Source organism: Sarcophilus harrisii, chromosome 3 (genome assembly GCF_902635505.1).
Source record: "Sarcophilus harrisii chromosome 3, mSarHar1.11, whole genome shotgun sequence".
NCBI lineage: Eukaryota > Metazoa > Chordata > Mammalia > Dasyuromorphia > Dasyuridae > Sarcophilus > Sarcophilus harrisii.
In genome coordinates this window covers 555,088,944-555,107,670 of record NC_045428.1, presented here as the reverse complement: position 1 = coordinate 555,107,670, position 18,727 = coordinate 555,088,944, and the positions used below count along the sequence as shown (strand labels likewise).

The window sequence follows — 18,727 nt, the reverse complement described above, 5'->3', positions numbered from 1 at the left end:
TTTTGTTCTGATTTTTCTTTCCCAATATGATATCTATATGTGTGTATCAACTCTCCCCTACCCAAAGACCCTGTGTGTATTTGTGGTGAACTGTGGCCCAATATTATGGGTATACTGTTACATGATGTTTTGATTAGTCCTACTTCTGCTTTCTACTGAGTCAATTTTGACTTCTTTTTCCTTTCTCTTCTCATTAAACAAATATTCTATTAAAAAGAAAAGAAAAGAAAATGAATTAAGCAAAGGTTATCAACACTAATTAGAACAACTTTCATAAGGTTTAACTGATACATTACCCATCCCTCACCCAATATCATTATGAGATAATATCTGGAAAAAGCACTTAGCATGGTGCCTGGCTCATAGCAGGCACTATATAAATGTTTGTTCTCTACCTTCTCCCCTCTTTTTGATAGAGGGAAGGGGAACTAGTAGGGCAGAATATAGCTTGCACTGGCAGTTATAATCACTGTGCTGATTGCTTTTAGTTAACTTTTTATTTTTTTACATGAGATAGTTCGATCCTAGGAGGGCATAAATACAGAAATGACTCTGATATAAAAACAAAAGATAATAAAATTTGATTTTAAAAATAAAGAAATCTAACCAATTATATTAGGAGACCAATCCCCCCCCCCCCAAAAAAAAAAAAAAAAAAAAAAAAACCAAGAATGACCTTGGCTAGCAAATACTTGATCTTCCTGCCAAAAAAGAGAGAGATGGCAGCCAAGAACAATACTGACTAAGAATATAAATTTCTTGAAAAATCTTTTGGATAACTATGGTTGAAGATTATAAGATTATGAGCAGTATCACCTCATAAACTAGAGGTAGTGGATAAGAAAAGAAAGTTTAAAGGAAGTGTTGTAGGAGACCTAACTAAGCAATAACTTAAGACATCTGAGAATGAAACTAGAAAGACAACAAAATGATGAAAAGAGGAAAAGGGTTTTTTTTGTTTTTTTTGTTTTTTAATAACATGCTTGTCATTTTTGTAATAGCAAGGAATTATAAATTGAGTGGATGTCTATCATTTAGGGATTGGCTGAATAAGTTATAGTATATGAATCAAATAGAATATTATTGTTCTATAAGAAACGATCAGGATGACTTCAGAAAGGCCTGGAGAGACTTAAATGAACTGATGCTAAGTGAAGTGAGTAGAACCAAGAGAACATTGAACACACCAAGAAATTATGTGATGATCAAACTGTGATGGATGTGGCTCTTTTCAATAATAAGTTGATTCAAGGCAATTTCAATAGACTCGTGATGAAGGGAGCTATTCATATCCAGAGAGAGAACTATGAAGACTGAACGTGGATTACAACATACTATTTTCACCTTTGTTGTTGCTGTCATTTGTTAACTTGTTTTGTCTTTCTCATTTTTTTCCTCATTTTGATCTGATTTTTCTTGTGCAGCATGATAAATGTGGAAATATGTTTAGAAGAATTACACATATTTAACCTATATTCAATTACTTGCTGTCCAGGGAAGGCGGGGGGAGAAAGGGGAGATAGGGGGAAGAGAGAGGGAAAAATTTGGAACAAATTTTTTTTTTTTTTTTTTTTTTTTTACAAAAATGAATGCTGAAAATGATCTCTGCATGTATTTGGAAAAATAAAAAGCCATTATTAAAAATAAATAAATAAAATAAAAATAATATGCTTTTCATCACTGAGGACAGGGCAGCCATGATATTTGTCCTCAACATCACAATCCTAATGCTTTACCAGACAAAGTAAAAATGACAGGAGGAAAATAAACATAGAGAAAATTGAATAAGTGTATTGGTGTATACTGGAGGTACAAAATTTTGAGGGCTCTGAAGTACTAATTTTCAAGGTATTATCCTTGAAAATTCAAACATCATCATCACCAAAATTAAGTGACTAGGAATATCAAAAACTACCAACCCTTCCTACCTAACCTTCCTACATGTACTAATTTTTTTTACATGTCCATTTTTTACAAAAATGTTTGCAGTGGCTCTTTTTGCAGTGGCAAAGAATTAGAAAATGAATAAACGTCCATCAATTGGGGAATGGCTAAATAAGTTATGGTGTATGAAACTAATGATGCATTATTGTTCTATGAAAAATAATGAACAAGCTAATTTTAGAAAGGCCTGGAAAGATTTACTCAAACTGATGCTGGATAAAACAAGCATAACCAGGAATACATTATATACAGTAACAAGAAAATCATGCAATGATCAACTATGATAGACTTGCTTCTTCTCAACAGTTCAGTAATCCAAGGCAATCTTAATAAACTTTATGATAGAAAATACCTTCTATATCCAAAAAGAAAACTGTGGAGATTGAATATAAATTAACACGTGCTATTTTCACTTTTCTGGGTTTTTTTTTCTCTCTCATAGTTTTCACCTTTTGTTCTGATTTTTTTCTCCCAACATGAATCAAAGAAATGTGCATTCAAAAAGTGAATTTATATACATATATACAGAGAGAGAGAGAGAGAGCACACCAGAAAAAAAAACAAAAACAAAAAATAAAACTAATATTCCCAGTTCCTAAAGAGAGAGAGAGAGAATTATTTACACATATACACACACCTCTGGGATAGGATTTCACAAAAAACATTCCACAGCAAACCATATCTTTACAATTACATAACTGACTGAAAAGTGAAGAGAATAAGGATCCTACTGAACTTTTTTGCTGACCATTAAAAAACTCTTGATTTGATAAAACAGAATGTCATTTTAGAGGCTCTCCTTCAACAAAATCTTTTACATGAATGCAAATGTCAAAATCATCAAAGAAACTTCAAAAAGTGTAGTGATTACATTATTTGATAACCTGATTAATATTAATCAAGACATAAAACAAGAAAACATATGCTCACCAAAGACGGCCACTACTTTCACAAAGGAAGTCCAATGCAGTCTCAATTAAAGGATTCCCTATAGATGAGGTACTCTTGATGCTATTTTCAAATGACACTGTGTTGATTAAATCAAGACCTGGAATACTGCAGAGCTTCTTAAATGGGATCTACAATCATTCAAAAGAACAAACTTTAACTTTAACAGAAAAACTAACTAAATGAAAAATGTCTTTAATTCAGACTAAATAACACAGTTAATTAGAGCTCATCCATCAGTATATATGTACCAAAGACAGACAATACATATAGACAAACAGCTTGGCCCAGAACTAGACAGAAGGGTGGGAAATTTTGGGAAATTTTTGGGAAAATTTCCAGTATTTCTTTTAATGACTCCAAGCCTTTTCCTGAAACAATAGTTCGTTTTTGTAACATCAACACTAATCCTTCCTTTTAATGATGTTGTTTGGCTACAAGTCATGAAATGCAAAAATCTGAAATGGAGAATAATTCAAAAAGCAATGAAGGGGCACACGATAAGACATGAGCAGTTTGGGTTGACTATAACATAAATGATAATTATGCAGAAGTGGTATAAAGGATGTCAACAGAAAAATGTGACTAGAAAAAGAAAAAAAAAGACCAAGTTACATAACAAGAAAAAGGGACAATTGATGAAGAGCTCTGTCAACAGAAAGAGAAGATCCCTCAACCAACACACTGTAAGAAAGAAATGGAATGGAAGTTACACAAGATGGCCAGGCAAAGATGAGCTATGTTTTATATCCCTGAAAGAAATATCCATATCATTGAGATCATTGATCCATTGGAGTATTACATTATTTAAAAAAAAAAAAAAAAAAAGCAAAGAAGGGGAAGGAGGACTCGGTGATCTTCAATGTCTCTTCAGTTGTAAATCCTATGATCCTACAGTCCTAAATTTCTATAATGAGAAAATTAACCACAATTAAGTTCTTTCATTTCAGCCATAGGGCTCAAATCTGGCAAATTTTTCATCAGGGAATAGTCTCTTAAAGAGTACTCAGTATTTGAATTTAAGGGTATTTGAGTCATTGATGTTCAGCACAGCAAAAATGCACTGAACCAGAAAGGAAGAAACAAGTTAGAAGATATAGACAAAATCCACTGCACAGTTCCTCTTGAAATAAAAAATAAGGAACAAAAGATTTGTGGCTTAGCAAGTAAATTTGCATCTTGCTCAACAGAGAGAACAAGAAACAGAGAGGGAACAAGGAAGAAAAAAGCACCATTTAATGAAGAACAAATCTACCTCCATTAAAATTATTTAACAGAGATATGGCCAGGAAGTTCAGGAATAACAGCTTAATGTAAACTCTTCAAGGACAAGGACTGTCTCATTTTTCTATTTACACCTAATGTTTAACAAAGTGCTTAGTGTAGGATAGCACATTAATAAATACACATTGATTGATATGATCACACATTGATAATAAGAAAGACAGTATGGAAAATTAAAATGTATAAAAACATGAAAACTTAGATTAACTTATCTTCAAATCCTTCCCCACCAAACTTTTTATCAAAGGAGCTAATAGATGACCAAACTTACTAATTTAAATTTAAACTCCTCTTCTTGCTATGTCCCAAGTGAGTCCAGATTAAGTACTATGGCCAAAAGGTAGCAAGTAGAAAGGGAGGGAAAAAAAGCAAAGACTCAGTTAATCTTGAGATAATCTATCTCTGACTATAGTAGTATCATCTTCACAGCCTATATGAGAAGGAATCAAGAGGTACCAATTTTTTGTCTTTTCCCCCAAAAGCAAAAAGTCACAGTTAACCACTTTTTTTCAGCCAAGGATGCTTAGGAAGATAGACAATAGCTAGACAGTGAAGTCTGCAGACAATGGGGCAGTGGATGGTCAGTCACAGAGTTATTTTCTTCAGTAACCCTTTTTTTTTTTTTTAAACCATTTTGCCAATTCTGATTTAAGAATTTATTTTCTTAAGGCTATATGGGTGTGTATTTGTTTATCTTTTACCAAGATGTTAATTCTCTTTTCATATTTTTTTCCATAGCTCTCATATCCCCAATTTTTCTTCTAGCATTCTTATTTAATTTTCCCAAGACAAGGAGAAAATACTATAAGGAGCGAGAAAGGAAAAAATAATTCAAATATTGGAACCACAGTTAGAATCACACAAAATTTAGTACCTACCACAATAAGGGAGTAGAGGGCTTGAAAAGATATCCCAGAAGGCAAAAGATTACAACCTATACTGCAATATTGAATATAATCTTACAGTGGGAAAAAAAAATTCTCCATTTGATGAAATGAAGAATTCCAAGCATTCCCAATGAAAAGATGAGAGCTAACTAGAAAATAAGACATTCAAATAGAAGATATGAGAAAAGTATAAAAAGGTAAACATGAGTGAGAAATGATAAGGAACTTAATAAGGCTAAATTTCTTTAGCTGGGTATACCACTACTATACTACTATATATAAGACAATGGCATATGTAGCCCCCACAAACTGTATCATAATTAGAGCAGTTAGAAGAAGTCTATTTGGACAGAGAGAATGGAATGAATCTATTATATTGGGACGCTATCAAAAGAATGGAAAGGTAAAAAAAAGAGGGATACATTGGGAGAAATGAGAAAGGAAAGAATGGAGAAAATTACCTCAAATAAAAAAAGGCATGTAAGGGAGAATTTATACAATAGAGGGAAGAACAGGAGATACTCAAATACATGGAAGCATTTAGAATGAACAGCACCTTGCTCACTGAGCTAGAATTCAAGAGTTTCAAAACAACCTGACATAAAAAGACAGGAAGCCTCCAGCTATGTTACTAATCAGCTGTGTGGCAAGTGCCTTAACCTCTGTGCTACTTAACTCATTCATGAAATGGGACTAACAATAACTTCTACTAACTACCTCAAAAATTTGTAGCAAGGAAGAAATTACAAAACACTTTACAAACAAAGACCTACAGCATCACTTAAATTCAAGCTATTATGTAATAAATGTTAACTACATATTCTCATCTACTCATTATAAAATAGGTATAAGTACCTGTAAAAACAGCTCTGGGTAATATGTGACTTGGTTCTATATTTATTGATCTGGGCTATATCAAACCTATAAATATGCTTTAAAAAAAAAAAAACCCTTTCTTATCTTATATTAAGTTCCTCCCAAATTAATCCAAATGTTTGAAGTTTAATACAAACTCTAATTATTACTCCAAAGCTGAAAAAACCTCTTCTTTTCACTGTTTAGAACACTTAAAAGAATAAAGAATAATCAAATGAAGTGCTCTACTTACATGTCTTTTCTAGATAATACAAACTTAGCCCTTTAAACACTAAACAGTTTTATTTTAGCCATTTTTCATGGACATATTTTCCAAACATATTACAAATGTTCCTTTCTTAAATAGAGCATAGTAAACATAATTTAAAATTTTCTTGATGAGTCAGGATCATCATTAGAAAAACGAATGACTATACTGCATTGAGGTGTATGGAGCTATTTACTCCTACCACTCTCCCACTCCCCATGCTTTAACAACTCTTCTGTAAGCTTTTTATAGTTTTGGCCCTTCCCTCTGCTGCCAGCTGTCACTTAAATGGCCATATTTCCTGCTGCTTCTAAATCTACACAGCCTGATTTTTACACACATTTGCCCATAGAAGAGGGTGACAGTGACAGTCCCTCCCCTGCAAGGTTAAGTGCATGGGCTTTATGAAAGCTATTGACCCTGTAGAAAACTTTTTCAACTGCTTCTGACTTCAAGAATATTCTTATTATGGCTAAAGGTTATGAGAAATTATATACATGGGAAAAGTTTTCTTTTTCCTGACCATTATTTTTCATTAAAAATTCTATTGATCCTAAAAGAGGGGAAAGGACCCACATGTGCAAAAATGTTTGTGGCAGCACTTTTTATGGTGGCAAGAAACTGGAAACTGAGTGGATACCCATCAATTGAGGAATGGCTGAATAAATTATGGTATATGAATGTTATGGAATAGTATTGTTCTATAAGCAATGATGAACAGGCTGCTTTCAGAAAAGCCTGGAAAGACTTAGATGAACTGATGCTGATGGAAACAAGCAGAATCAGGAGACTACAGTACACAGTCACAACAGCAAGATTATATCATCACATTAACTGTTCTCAGCAATGTGGTGATTCAAGACAATTCCAATAGATATGGAATAGAAATTCCATCAGCATCCAGAAAGGGAACTGGAGACTATATGAGAATTGAGGCACACTATTTTCACTCTTTTTTAAGTTTGTTTTTTTTCCTGCATGGTTTTTGCCTTTTGTTTTGATTTTTCTTTCACAACACAATTAATATGGAAATATGCTTAAAATTATTGTACATGAATATACCTAAGTCAGAATGCTTCTGTACTGATAAGGGTGGGAGGAAAAAAAACTTAAAACTCCAAACCTTACAAAAATGAATACTAAAAATTACCTTTACATGTAATTAGAAAAAATAAAATAGTACAGATTTTTTTTTTAAATTATGTTTATTGAATAGCAAACACCAGCACTTTGGAATGTAAAACTCTGAAATTATAACACGGATTTCTTGGGCTCAAGTCTTACTTTGTATGGTCTCTGACGGATTTTTAATCATATTTCATTTAACATTTAAGGTAACATTTTTTTAAAGTTGAAGGCACATATATCTATCTGGGAAGGGTTCATGCAAGGCTTCATGTACAACAAGAGTGGGAACATTTTTTTTTTTTTTTTAGCTAAGGACCATTTGGATATTTATAGCATCACTCACAGGCCATACAAAAATTATCAACTTGCAGAAATCAAGCAGTAGGAGGTTGTTGTACCTACCTTTCAGCCCATCATCATCTGTGGTTGCATTAGCAAATGAGCTGGACATTCCTGAGGCAGAAAATGTTACTTGAGAGTTTGGAGGTAACAAATCGGTTTCAGAATATTATATGGGAGATTAACCAGCAAATGATACTGAGAAGGAGCAGTCAGAGAAGCAGAAGGGAAGCCAAAAGAGCAGTGTAACAAACCCTGAAAGGAGACATTGTCCAGGAAGAAACTTTAAAAAAATTAATGGCATAAACAATCTTAATGGGGGGGGGGGGTAGGGGGGAGATGGGGAGAGTTGAAGAAGGGACATGTTCACCATATAATTCTTCTACACTTTAGGAAGAAATCAGTTACACCTAAGAGGCGACAAGGTATGCTGGAAAGAGCACTGAGTCTGCAATCAGAGAACCTGCGCTGGTGTCCCTGCTTTGTTACTTTTATTAACTAGGTAACCCTGAAGTCAATGAACCTTTCCGAGCTTCACTTTCCTCATTTATCCTTGCACTACACTTATAAGAATAAAATGAGATCTATGTAAAGTGGTGTGTGAGCTATTATTATTATAATACAACGTTAGCTTCACATCACTTATTCATTAAAGCAGATACACGGACCCCAACCTAGCAAAATAGCTTGAGAGTGTTTTGTTAGCCTTGTTCCATATTTATTTCTTTGGACTCTGTCAATTACAAAGTAATAAATGTGTTTTTACAAAACAACTCCCATTGAGATTGCCTTTTTTTTCACTTACTCCATATTTCTGAGAATATACATTCAATTACCCAAAAGTAGAAAAGGCTTATTTTCCCCATTGATAGTGCAAACACTGAAATGCAGTTAAGTCACCAACAGACAGCTTCATGAGGCTGGCAGAGATTTCAACAAGTCACCCTTCATCTCCCTGCCTCTAAGCAGTACCCTAATAAACAGTGGTTTATTTTAGCGAATCCATTTCATCTCATTTCTCCTTTTAGTTCTCTTCCGCAAAAGGACTTCAACATAAAGGGCCAATATTCCAAACCAAGGAGTCTTAAAGGGGCAGAATGTTATTAGCTGATCTTCCATTAAAACTAGGGTGGAATACAATAGACTAGATTTTCTTCATCATCTAATGAAACACCTTTGGATAGGGTCAGAAAGAATAACTCTTCCCTTTAGGAGAACACAATAGAAAGGGTATGTCATGTCAGACAACTCCATAAAATAAATATTATTTCATATGAGCTGTCCAAATAATAGTATGACAGTGAAACTGCTGACCACTAGCAACAGAATTCAGAGTTTAGCCTAACGAAAATCCTTTGGAGGGAAGGCAGAGGAGAGGAAATATGATTGTTGTCCTCAAAAACAAGGTGAGAGAGATATGTAAAAAAGGGATCAGAATGATAAAATGTCAGAACTACAGGGAACTTAATCCAACACACATACTTTACAGATGAAGCAACTGAGGCCCACAGGAGAGGGCCTATTCAAGAATGCATTGCTACATTTATGGGGCATTTGTAGTTTATTTTAAGCATTTTGTGAGGTAGAGTAATGAAATATTTTATACCTAAAAAAAAAAAAAAAAAAAAAAAAAAAAGAATGCATTGCTAGACAGTGGCTGCTGCACTAGGCCTAAAAATCTGAGTGTCTGATTCCCAAGCCAGCACTCTTTCTCCCCATCTCAAAATTAGATCCAGAAAACAGAAGAGCAAAATTTACAATGACAAATTTCAATTTTAGAATGAATTTCATAACAATTAGATATCTTCAATACTTCAAGTGATTTTCCTGGTGTGAGTACTCTTTCCACCAATGTAGATCTATAATTCCACTATGCACTGCAACCAAAAAATTCATCAATTTGCAGTTAGTACCAACTACAGTTAACATAAAACATCATTCATTACTAAAAAATTTTCAGCAGTTCCCTCCTGTCTATCAACTAAATTATTTCTTGAGATTTGGCTAGGTTGGCCCACAGAACACAAACATAAGTCTGTCACTGGTCTGGACTCAAAGCCTTTCTGATAGAACCTCTGGCATAGCTTTAAAGAAACTTGGGTAATTTCTACAACAGAATGAGTCAATGAATGAAAACCACTTAGGTGGCTTACTACAAACCAAGCACTGTGTTAACCAAACCAGGATAAAAACAGTAAAGTTAAGTAGTCCCTGGTTCTCAAGGAGCTCACACTGTAATTGGGGGAGACAATACTACCAAGGGGTTTAGCCACAGGGCTGTCTTGAGATAGTAGCTATAGGGTGGATGGCAAGGCCAGGGAGTCTTTAGACTGAACTGGCAGGTGAGATGGTAATCGATGCCCAGGGTTGTGGAAAGCATATTGGCAGGAGGGCTAGTAAGGCCCAATGGTGGGAGATCTTACATCAAGGATTGTAGCTGATTTCTGTTCATATAAACGGTGTGAACAACCTGATGGGGGAAGGAAGAGGCAGAGAGGAAGGAACAAAGGGAAATTTTGGGGAGAAGAGTACAACCTATAGTGCTAGTTCTGGGGAAAGGAAGTACATGTAGCTGAGGTTATTCTAAACCTGTTAGTTTAGTGGTTACTAAGTAACCTGTTAATAACCAAGTCAGATCCCTTCTCTCCTCTCTATACTCACTGACACTCAAATAGAGGTTTGAATTATTACCTTAAATTACAGTAGCTTTTTTTAAAAATAAATTTTTATTTCTCTGTTGGTTTTTGAATCACCTAAATATCCTTCTCTATTCCTCTCTTTTCTCTCTCAGAAAACAATCTCAACAACAAAGAATTTTGTAAGGGGAAAAAAAAGAGGAAAAAAATCTACATAATTGATCAATACAGTGAAAACAACCTGAAAACATATACAATGTTCCAAACCCATGGTTCTCCCACCTTTGAAAAGGAACAGAAGAGACATTTTTCCAAAGTTCTTCCTTGGGATTAGGCTTGCTATCTGTAAATTTGCAACACTTAATTTTTACTTTTGTAGTGATTGCCTTATCCATTTATATGGGTAGTCAGAGCAGCTTTTAACAATTCTCTACACCATCTTCTCAACAATGAGAAGATTCAGACCAATTCCAATAATCTTGTGATGATGAGAACCATCTACAACCAGAGAGAAGATTGTGGGAACTGAGTGTGGATCACAACATAGCATTTTCACTTCTTTTGTTGTTGCTTGCCTGAATTTTATTTTCTTTCTCATTTTTTTTCCTTTTTGATGTTATTCTTCTTGTACAGCAAGATAACTGTACGTACATACGCCTATATTGAACTTATATTAAAAAAAAAACAAAACAAAAAACAATTCTCTCCTCCTCAATCTCTTCTTTCCAATCCATTCTTCATATCTTTATCAAACTAATGTTCTTTATGTGTAAAATGTCATCTGTCTATTGAAAAATCTCCACTGGCTCCTACTGCCCACCTACTGCCAACTACCCATCCTACCTTTCTAATCTTCTGTTATACTCCTCCTCCCTACTAGGTATGACACTTTCTAGCCAAGTGGACAATTCTGGTCTCAGAAATACCTTGCATGCTTTTATCTCCATTCTATTGTTCACTTTCTTCCTTTGATAAGCAATATCTTCCTTTCCCTTGTTTTCTGAATTCTTATTCATCCTTTAAAAATCAACTTGTATGCTGCTTTCTTGTGAAGATTCCCTTCATGGGAGTTAGTAACTAACTTGCCTTCCTTGGGCCTTATATCACATTTTGTTTTCTGTCTCTTTCACTTGCCCAGTGTTATCTGTAAACAGACACAGAGAACCAAAAGCTCTGCAACGGCAGGGTCCATGTCTTATCTCTAGTTTTTATCTCCATAGCACTATGTATTATATAACAAAGGCCTACAATCATTCTCTGATTTGTTGCTAAGGTGGCCCTTGAAATGAGACTTAAGAGATGGGACTTCATTTCAGAAAAAGAAATAGAACAAGCTATTAATCAACTCCCTAAAAAAAAAAATCCCCAGGACCAGATGGATTTACATGTGAATTCTACCAAACATTCAAAGAACAATTAGTCCCAATGCTTTATAAACTATTTGAAAAGTAGGGAATGAAGGAGTCCTACCAAATTCCTTTTATGACACAGACATGGTACTTATACCTAAACCAGGTAGGCTGAAAACAGAGAAGGAAAACTATAGACCAATCTCCCTAATGAATATTGATGCTAAAATCTTAAATAAAATATTAGCAAAAAGACTACAGAATATCATCCCCAGGATAATTCACCATGATCAAGTAGGATTTATACCAGGAATGCAGGGCTGGTTCAATATTAGGAAAACTATCAGCATAATTGGCCATATTAATAACCAAACTAACAAAAACCATATGATCATCTCAATAGATGCAGAAAAAGCATTTGATAAAATCCAACATCCATTCCTATTAGCAACACTTGAGAGTATAGGAATAAATGGACTTTTCCTTAAAATAATCAGTAGCATTTATTTAAAACCAGCAGGAAGCATCATATGTAATGGGGACAAACTGCAACCATTCCCAAGATCAGGAGTTAAACAAAGGTTGCCCATATCACCGTTACTATTTAATATTGTATTAGAAATGCTAGCTTTGCAATAAGAACTGAGAAAGATATTAAAAGAGGAATAAGAATAGGCAATGAGGAAACCAAATTATCTCTTTGCTGATGATATGATGGTATACTTAGAGAACCCCAGAGATTCTACTAAAAGTTATTAGAAATAATCCACAATTTTAGCAAAGTTTCCGGTTATAAAAATAAACCCACATAGTCATCAGCATTCTTATATATCACTAACAAATAACAGTCAAGAGTTACAAAGAAATCCCATTTAAAGTAACTACTGATAGTATAAAATATTTAGGAATCTATCTGCTAAGGGAAAATCAGAAACTTTATGAGCAAAACTACAAAACACTTTCCACACAAATTAAGCCTGATCGAACTAACTGGAAAAATATTAAATGCTCTTGGATTGGGCGAGCAAATATAATAAAGATGACAATACTACCTAAACTAATCTATTTATTTAGGCTATACCAATCAGACTTCCCAAAAACTATTTTGATGACCTAGAAAAATAACAACAAAATTCATATGGAAAAATAAAGGTCAAGAATTTCAAGGAATTAATGAAAAAAAATCAAATGAAGGTGGCCTAGCTGTACCAGATCTAAAAATTATATTATAAAGGCAGGTTACTAAAACTATCTGGTATTGGTTAGAAATAGACTAGTTGATCAATGGAATAGATTAGGTTCAAAGGACCAAACAGCCAATAACTTTAATTATCTAGTGTTTGACAAACCCAAAGACCCCAGTTTTTTGGGATAAGAATCATTATTTGACAAAATTGCTGGGAAAATTGGAAATTAGTATGGCAGAAACTAGGCATTGACCCACACTTAACACAGTCACAAAAAGGTCAAAATGGGTTCATGATCAGGAATAAAGAATGAGATTATAAATAAATTGAAGAGCAGGATAGTTTACCTCCAGACCTGTGGAAGAGGAAGAAATTTATGACCAAAGAAGAACTAGAGATCACTGTGACTACAAAATTGAAAATTTTGATTATATCAACGAAAGTTTTTGTACAAACAAAACTAATGCAGGCAAGATTGAAGGAAACAATAAACTGGAAAACATTTTACAATCAAGGTTCTGATAAAGTGCTCATTTCAAAAGATATAGAGAATTGACTTAATTTATAAAAATCAAGCCATTCTCCAATGTAAATGGTCAAAGGATGAACAGACAATTTTCAGATGATGAAATTAAAACATTACTACTCATATGAAAAGTGTTTCCAAATCACTATTGATCAGAGAATGCAAATTAAAGACAACTCTGGATACCACTACACACCCTGTCAGATTGGAGAATGACGGGCGATAACATGGAATGTTGGAGGGATGAGGAAAACAGGGACACTGATACATTGTTGGTGGAATTGTGAATACATCCAGCTTCTGGAAATTTGGAACATGCCCAAAAGACAAATGGCAGCCTTTGATTCAATGCCTACGGGCTTATACCCAAAGAATACTAAAAGGAAAGGAACCTGTATGTGCCAAAATGGTTTTTGCAGCCTGTTTGTAATGGCCAGAAGCTGGAAAATGAATGGAGCCCATCAATTGGAGAATGGTTGAGTAAATTGTGGTATATGAATGTTATGGAATATTATTGTTCTGTAAGAAATGACCACAGGGCGACCACAGAGAGGATTGGCGAGACTTACATGAACTGATGCTGGCAAATAAGCAGAACCAGAAATCATTATATACCTCAACAACAATACTGTATGAGGATGTATTCTGAAGGAAGTGGATTTCTTCAACAAAGACAAGATCTAAGTTTCAATTGATCAAGGATGGACAGAAGCAGCTACACCCAAAGAAAGAACAGTAGGAAATGAATGTAAACTGCTTGCATTTTTGTTCTTCTTCCCAGGTTATTTATACCTTCTAAATCCAATTCTCCCTGAGCAACAAGAAAACTGTTCGGTTCTGCACACATATATTGTATCCAAGATCTACTGTAATCTATTTAACATGTATAGGACTGCTTGCCATCTCCCCTTCTCCATTGGTGAGTGCCTTCCATTTTCAGAAGGAACCCAGGGCCCTCAATGTTGGCCTTCTGAGTCTAAAGACTTTTGCCTTCTTGTTCCCACATGGGTACCCTTAATTCCTTCTTCTTGCTACCTCTTTTTATGTGAGGGCAGAGAGTGTCTCTTTGCTTATATTTGCACCTCCAGCACGTAGCAGTGCCTGGAACACTGTGCGTAATAAATGCTTGTCACCTACCTACCTACCTGATGAAATGTTAAACTGAAAGGAATAAATTTTAATTAGATCTTGCAAAAAGGGGCAAAAGATCATCAATGAGGGCAAATATAAGGCTGAGGGGCATGGGAGAAAGTATCTAAGCTATATTTAAGAAATTACAATTCTAATTCTAAGTTATGACTCAGGCCTGGAATGATCAGAAAACAGATCTCAAATACACTGGTCTAATCACAGTTCATACTTAAGATTTACAAAGGGCTTTCTTCACAACAAATAGGAATTAAGATCGGGAAACTAAAATGCAATGAGGGTGATTTGCCAAAAGTTGCCAAATGAGTGTCAGAGTAAGAAGTCAGGATTCTCAGAACTGCAGGTTTTGTGTCTCATCCAAGTACTTTCTTCTACAAAACATTGCCCCCTCCTGTATAATGTACCACACCAACCAAAACAGAAAACTATGAAACACCAGACATCTGAAATAAAACTAATTTATTCTATCAGGGCACAAAACTAAAGCCTCTGCATCCTTAGCATATCAGATGTACAATTTTGGTCATCCCATTTCCAAAAATAAAGGCTGGTGGAAAAAGCACAGAGAACAACTAAAACTATCAAAAGAATAAGAGGTCTAATTAAGGAGGAAACACTTAAAAAACAACAACAAAATCTTCAAGTGGGAAAGAATAGGAAACAATGGATGTGATATAATAATAATAATAATAATGGTAACAGCTAACATTTATACAGTATTTACTATGTGTCAGGCACAGTGCTAATTAGGTACTTATTATCTCATTTGATCTTCCTAACAACCCTGGAAGGTTAATGCTATTAGCATTCCCATTTTACAGATGTGGAAATTGAGACAAACAAGATAAATGACTGGCCCTCTATCCACTCTGCCATGTAGCTGCTACCAAATAAGTATGATTATAGCAAACACAGACTTGTTTACCAAGTCCCAGAAGCTAATCACTGTAGGACAAATAAAAAGTACCAAAGACCTTGGGGTTCTAGTACTGACTCAGGCACTAGCCAAGTGTCTGACCATCATCAACTCAGATTCTCAGAATCGTAATTTCCTCTAGACACAATGAAGGGGCTATTCACCATACCTTATCGAACTAACATTTTATATTATCTAATTCTAATTAAAGAAAGAGGAAAGTTACATACAGATGTCAGGGCAAAAGACAGTCCAGCTTAAAAACTAACATAGGAGTTTTACTGGTGGTCCCTTCCCAGTTCTTGTAACAGTGAATACCACCCTCTGAATACCATCAAAGTTCTATGGAGATTAAAAAAAGAAAGAAAAAAACTTAGAAATGAGGTACAATACAAAATATAATACACCTCTCTACATTTTATTGTTTAGAATGTTTATTATTTCAGATGCTAGGAATGAAGAATGAGAAATATTCACATAAACTTCCTGGTGCCAATTTATTTGGTCCAACCCTGATCATTTTGATATAAAAAGGTCCGGTGAGAAAACCCTTTCTACCAATGAAACCAAAGGTGACTATTCTATAATTTATGTTCTCAGAGAGCTATGTGGGGCTCCTCTGGCTAACTCCCATGCATGAAATGCTCTCCTTCCTCACTGCTAGCTCTTCATTTCTTTAATGTCCTTTACCACTCAGCTTCAGTCTCACTTTTGGAAAAAGGCCTTCCTGAGTCCCTCAACTGTTAGGGCCTTTCTCACTGAAATGACCTTCCGTTGAGACAGCTCAACGTATCTTCCATGTACCAAGTTATTTATAGGTTGTCTCTCCAGTTTCAATGTCAGTGCCTTGAGAGCTCCTTTAGGATTGTTTTTCACCTTTCTAGTAACAGCAATTAGCATGGTACCTGACACACAGGAAAGACGTTAAAAATGCTGAGTAAAAGATCAAGTAGCTTGCTCAAAGGCACACTACATATAATTCACATTAGAGGCAGTACTTCTATCCAGGTTTTCCCAACTCTGAATGCAGCTTTACCCAATATACCATGCTGTTTGTGTGGCAACAACAAAACTTAAATTTCAGTGTAAGCCAATGTCTTGTCTCTGTATTTTTCAAATGGAAACCACATTAACTATTTCTATTATTTCACCGTCCTGAAAAATCAATTGAAAACATGTTAAATACTTACTATGTCCCAGGCACAGAGCTACTGTACACTAAAAAGAGACCTGTGCTAGATAATCCAACAACTAGGAGAGCCAGACTTAGGATCCTTCATAGTTTAACTGGAGAGAAGAGGTCTGGAGTTCTGAAAGCAAAAAGACAGGCAAAAGTTAATAGCTAGCCTCAAGACTTTGTCCTTATTGGTATGTAGAAATTAGTACAAAAGCAAATTTCCCAGAAACTTTCATATCTGAGACTTTCTCTTACGAATTCAATAATTTTAGTATCTATTCTACTCTTTTCTCATTCAATTCTGTTTGGTTTCTAAGTTAAGAAGTGTGTTTCATTTGCATAAATGGTAACTATTCTGAGATAAGGGGGTGGGCTTTACCATTCATAACTATACATTTAAATTCTCTCCAGTATCATTCATACTTCAAATGGAGCAGGAAAAAAATACTCATTCAGTTTCTCTTTAATGGTGACTAACACATGAATGATTATAACGTTAGGCTCTGAAGGGCTGGGGGTGGTCTTCAAATGCCAGCTATCAACTCTAATCAATTTAAGTTCAATACAGAGTATACTGACCCAAGGGCCACTGCCACTTCCTTTGACCAATTTCACCCATGGTGAAAAATGGGAAGATTATGAACATGCCTATGAACTAGAGTTATAAAGTATCTGTGTACGGTGCCATCACAATAATAAAATGTTTTACCAAATAATCTCAGAATAGAAATTAGCAAGGAAGCAACCCTTTTACCAAAACTCAATAATAGCTGCTCTCTAGGCACTGATGTTTCTAGCTAAGAAGATGAGCTCTTGGGAGGGAATATAAATGTAAGGGAATGGTAGTAGTTCTTTACCCCTATCTAGTTTTAATCAGTAGCAGAAATTGAATTTACACAGATCTGCATAAATTATTCAGTTGTCTGTGCTTCTCTCATACATTTAAACTTAATAAAAACTTATTAAAATAAAATTTAAACTGAATAAAAATAACTTGGCTATCTTTAAAATTGTCATATCTTGATTTCTTCCCTCTAACCCTCTTCTCCTTATCATAATGGCAGAGAAGAACAAGAAAGGAAAGCTTATCTATCCAGCACATCAACAAGTGATTTTTATACTGCTCTTTATGGCTTTCAAAGAACTTTCTTCACAACAGGAAGCTTGTGAAGGAGATAATATAAACATGACTCCCATTTTACTAATGAGGAAGCTGGGGCTTAGAGACATTAAGTGGCTTGCCTAGGTTAGAAAGCTAACCCTTGAATCAAAACTGGAATTCAGTTATCTCATTCCCCTATCAACCCTTGGTCATCCTACTATACTGGCCTGCCGGCAACTCCTCCAACATGCCCCTCATTCCTCATCTCTATCTCCAGCCTCTGGGCCTCTGCTGCTCTGGACTTACCTGGGATGTTCCCTCCTCTGACTTTTAGGGCTCAGTCCTCAGTAGGAGGTCTTTCCCTACCACCATCCCCAGCTACACTAATCCACCCCTCTCTCCAGATCACTTTCTATTCTGCAAACATCTTCTACAGCCTCAATTTTATATAGTTGTTGTCACCCCTACTGTCTACTTCATTAGGGGAAGGACTGAGGATCCTGTTTTTTGTCTTTCTCTAGAACCTAGCACATAATAAGCACTGAATAAATGCTTGTTGATAGACTCCAAATCCAAATCTTTCAACTTCACCACATTGCTGAACCTGCATTCATTGCCTTTTACTGCCCCACTTAACCCAAATGTCAAGATATCTCAGCCCTAACATAGAGAAGAAAAAAAAAGGTAATTAAAGCAAGAGTCACAGAATAAGAGGAGAATGAATCATCACAATTATCATAACTCACATTTACAAAGTATTCACCAAATATTTCATTCAACACCTGTAAAGCATGTATTCTGTAGAAGGCACTACAAAAGTACACAGGGGTCAGAGCTCAACATCTGTGCCCCACAATCTCATACCATCCAAAGCATGGATTTCAGAGCATCCCCACCCTAATCTCTGCACCATTTCCTCCATCCCAGACTCTATCATTCCTTCCTTTGCCTCTTCCTGTCATTTCCAATGTGACTGTCGGAGAATCCTTTGCCTCTCTAGGCAGATGAATGTGAATGTGGCTGCCTGAGCAG

At 35.2% G+C, this 18,727-nt stretch overlaps 1 protein-coding gene across 3 annotated transcripts in view; it reads right to left on the bottom strand.

Annotated features, from left to right (window-relative positions):
• The window catches only part of WASF2 (WASP family member 2), an 85,985-nt gene that overhangs the window by 55,739 nt on the left and 11,519 nt on the right, over positions 1-18,727 (bottom strand). The window contains exons 2-3 of one of the 3 annotated variants that reach the window (XM_023499885.2): positions 16,607-16,726; positions 2,875-3,023 (exon numbers count right to left, since the gene is read on the bottom strand). The exons of 1 other annotated variant lie outside the window; for it this stretch is intronic. The gene's annotated coding sequence lies outside the window, so the exon portion shown is untranslated. The remainder of the gene's footprint in view (positions 1-2,874; positions 3,024-16,606; positions 16,727-18,727) is intronic. One more of the 3 variants, XM_012545572.3, reaches the window with a different exon arrangement.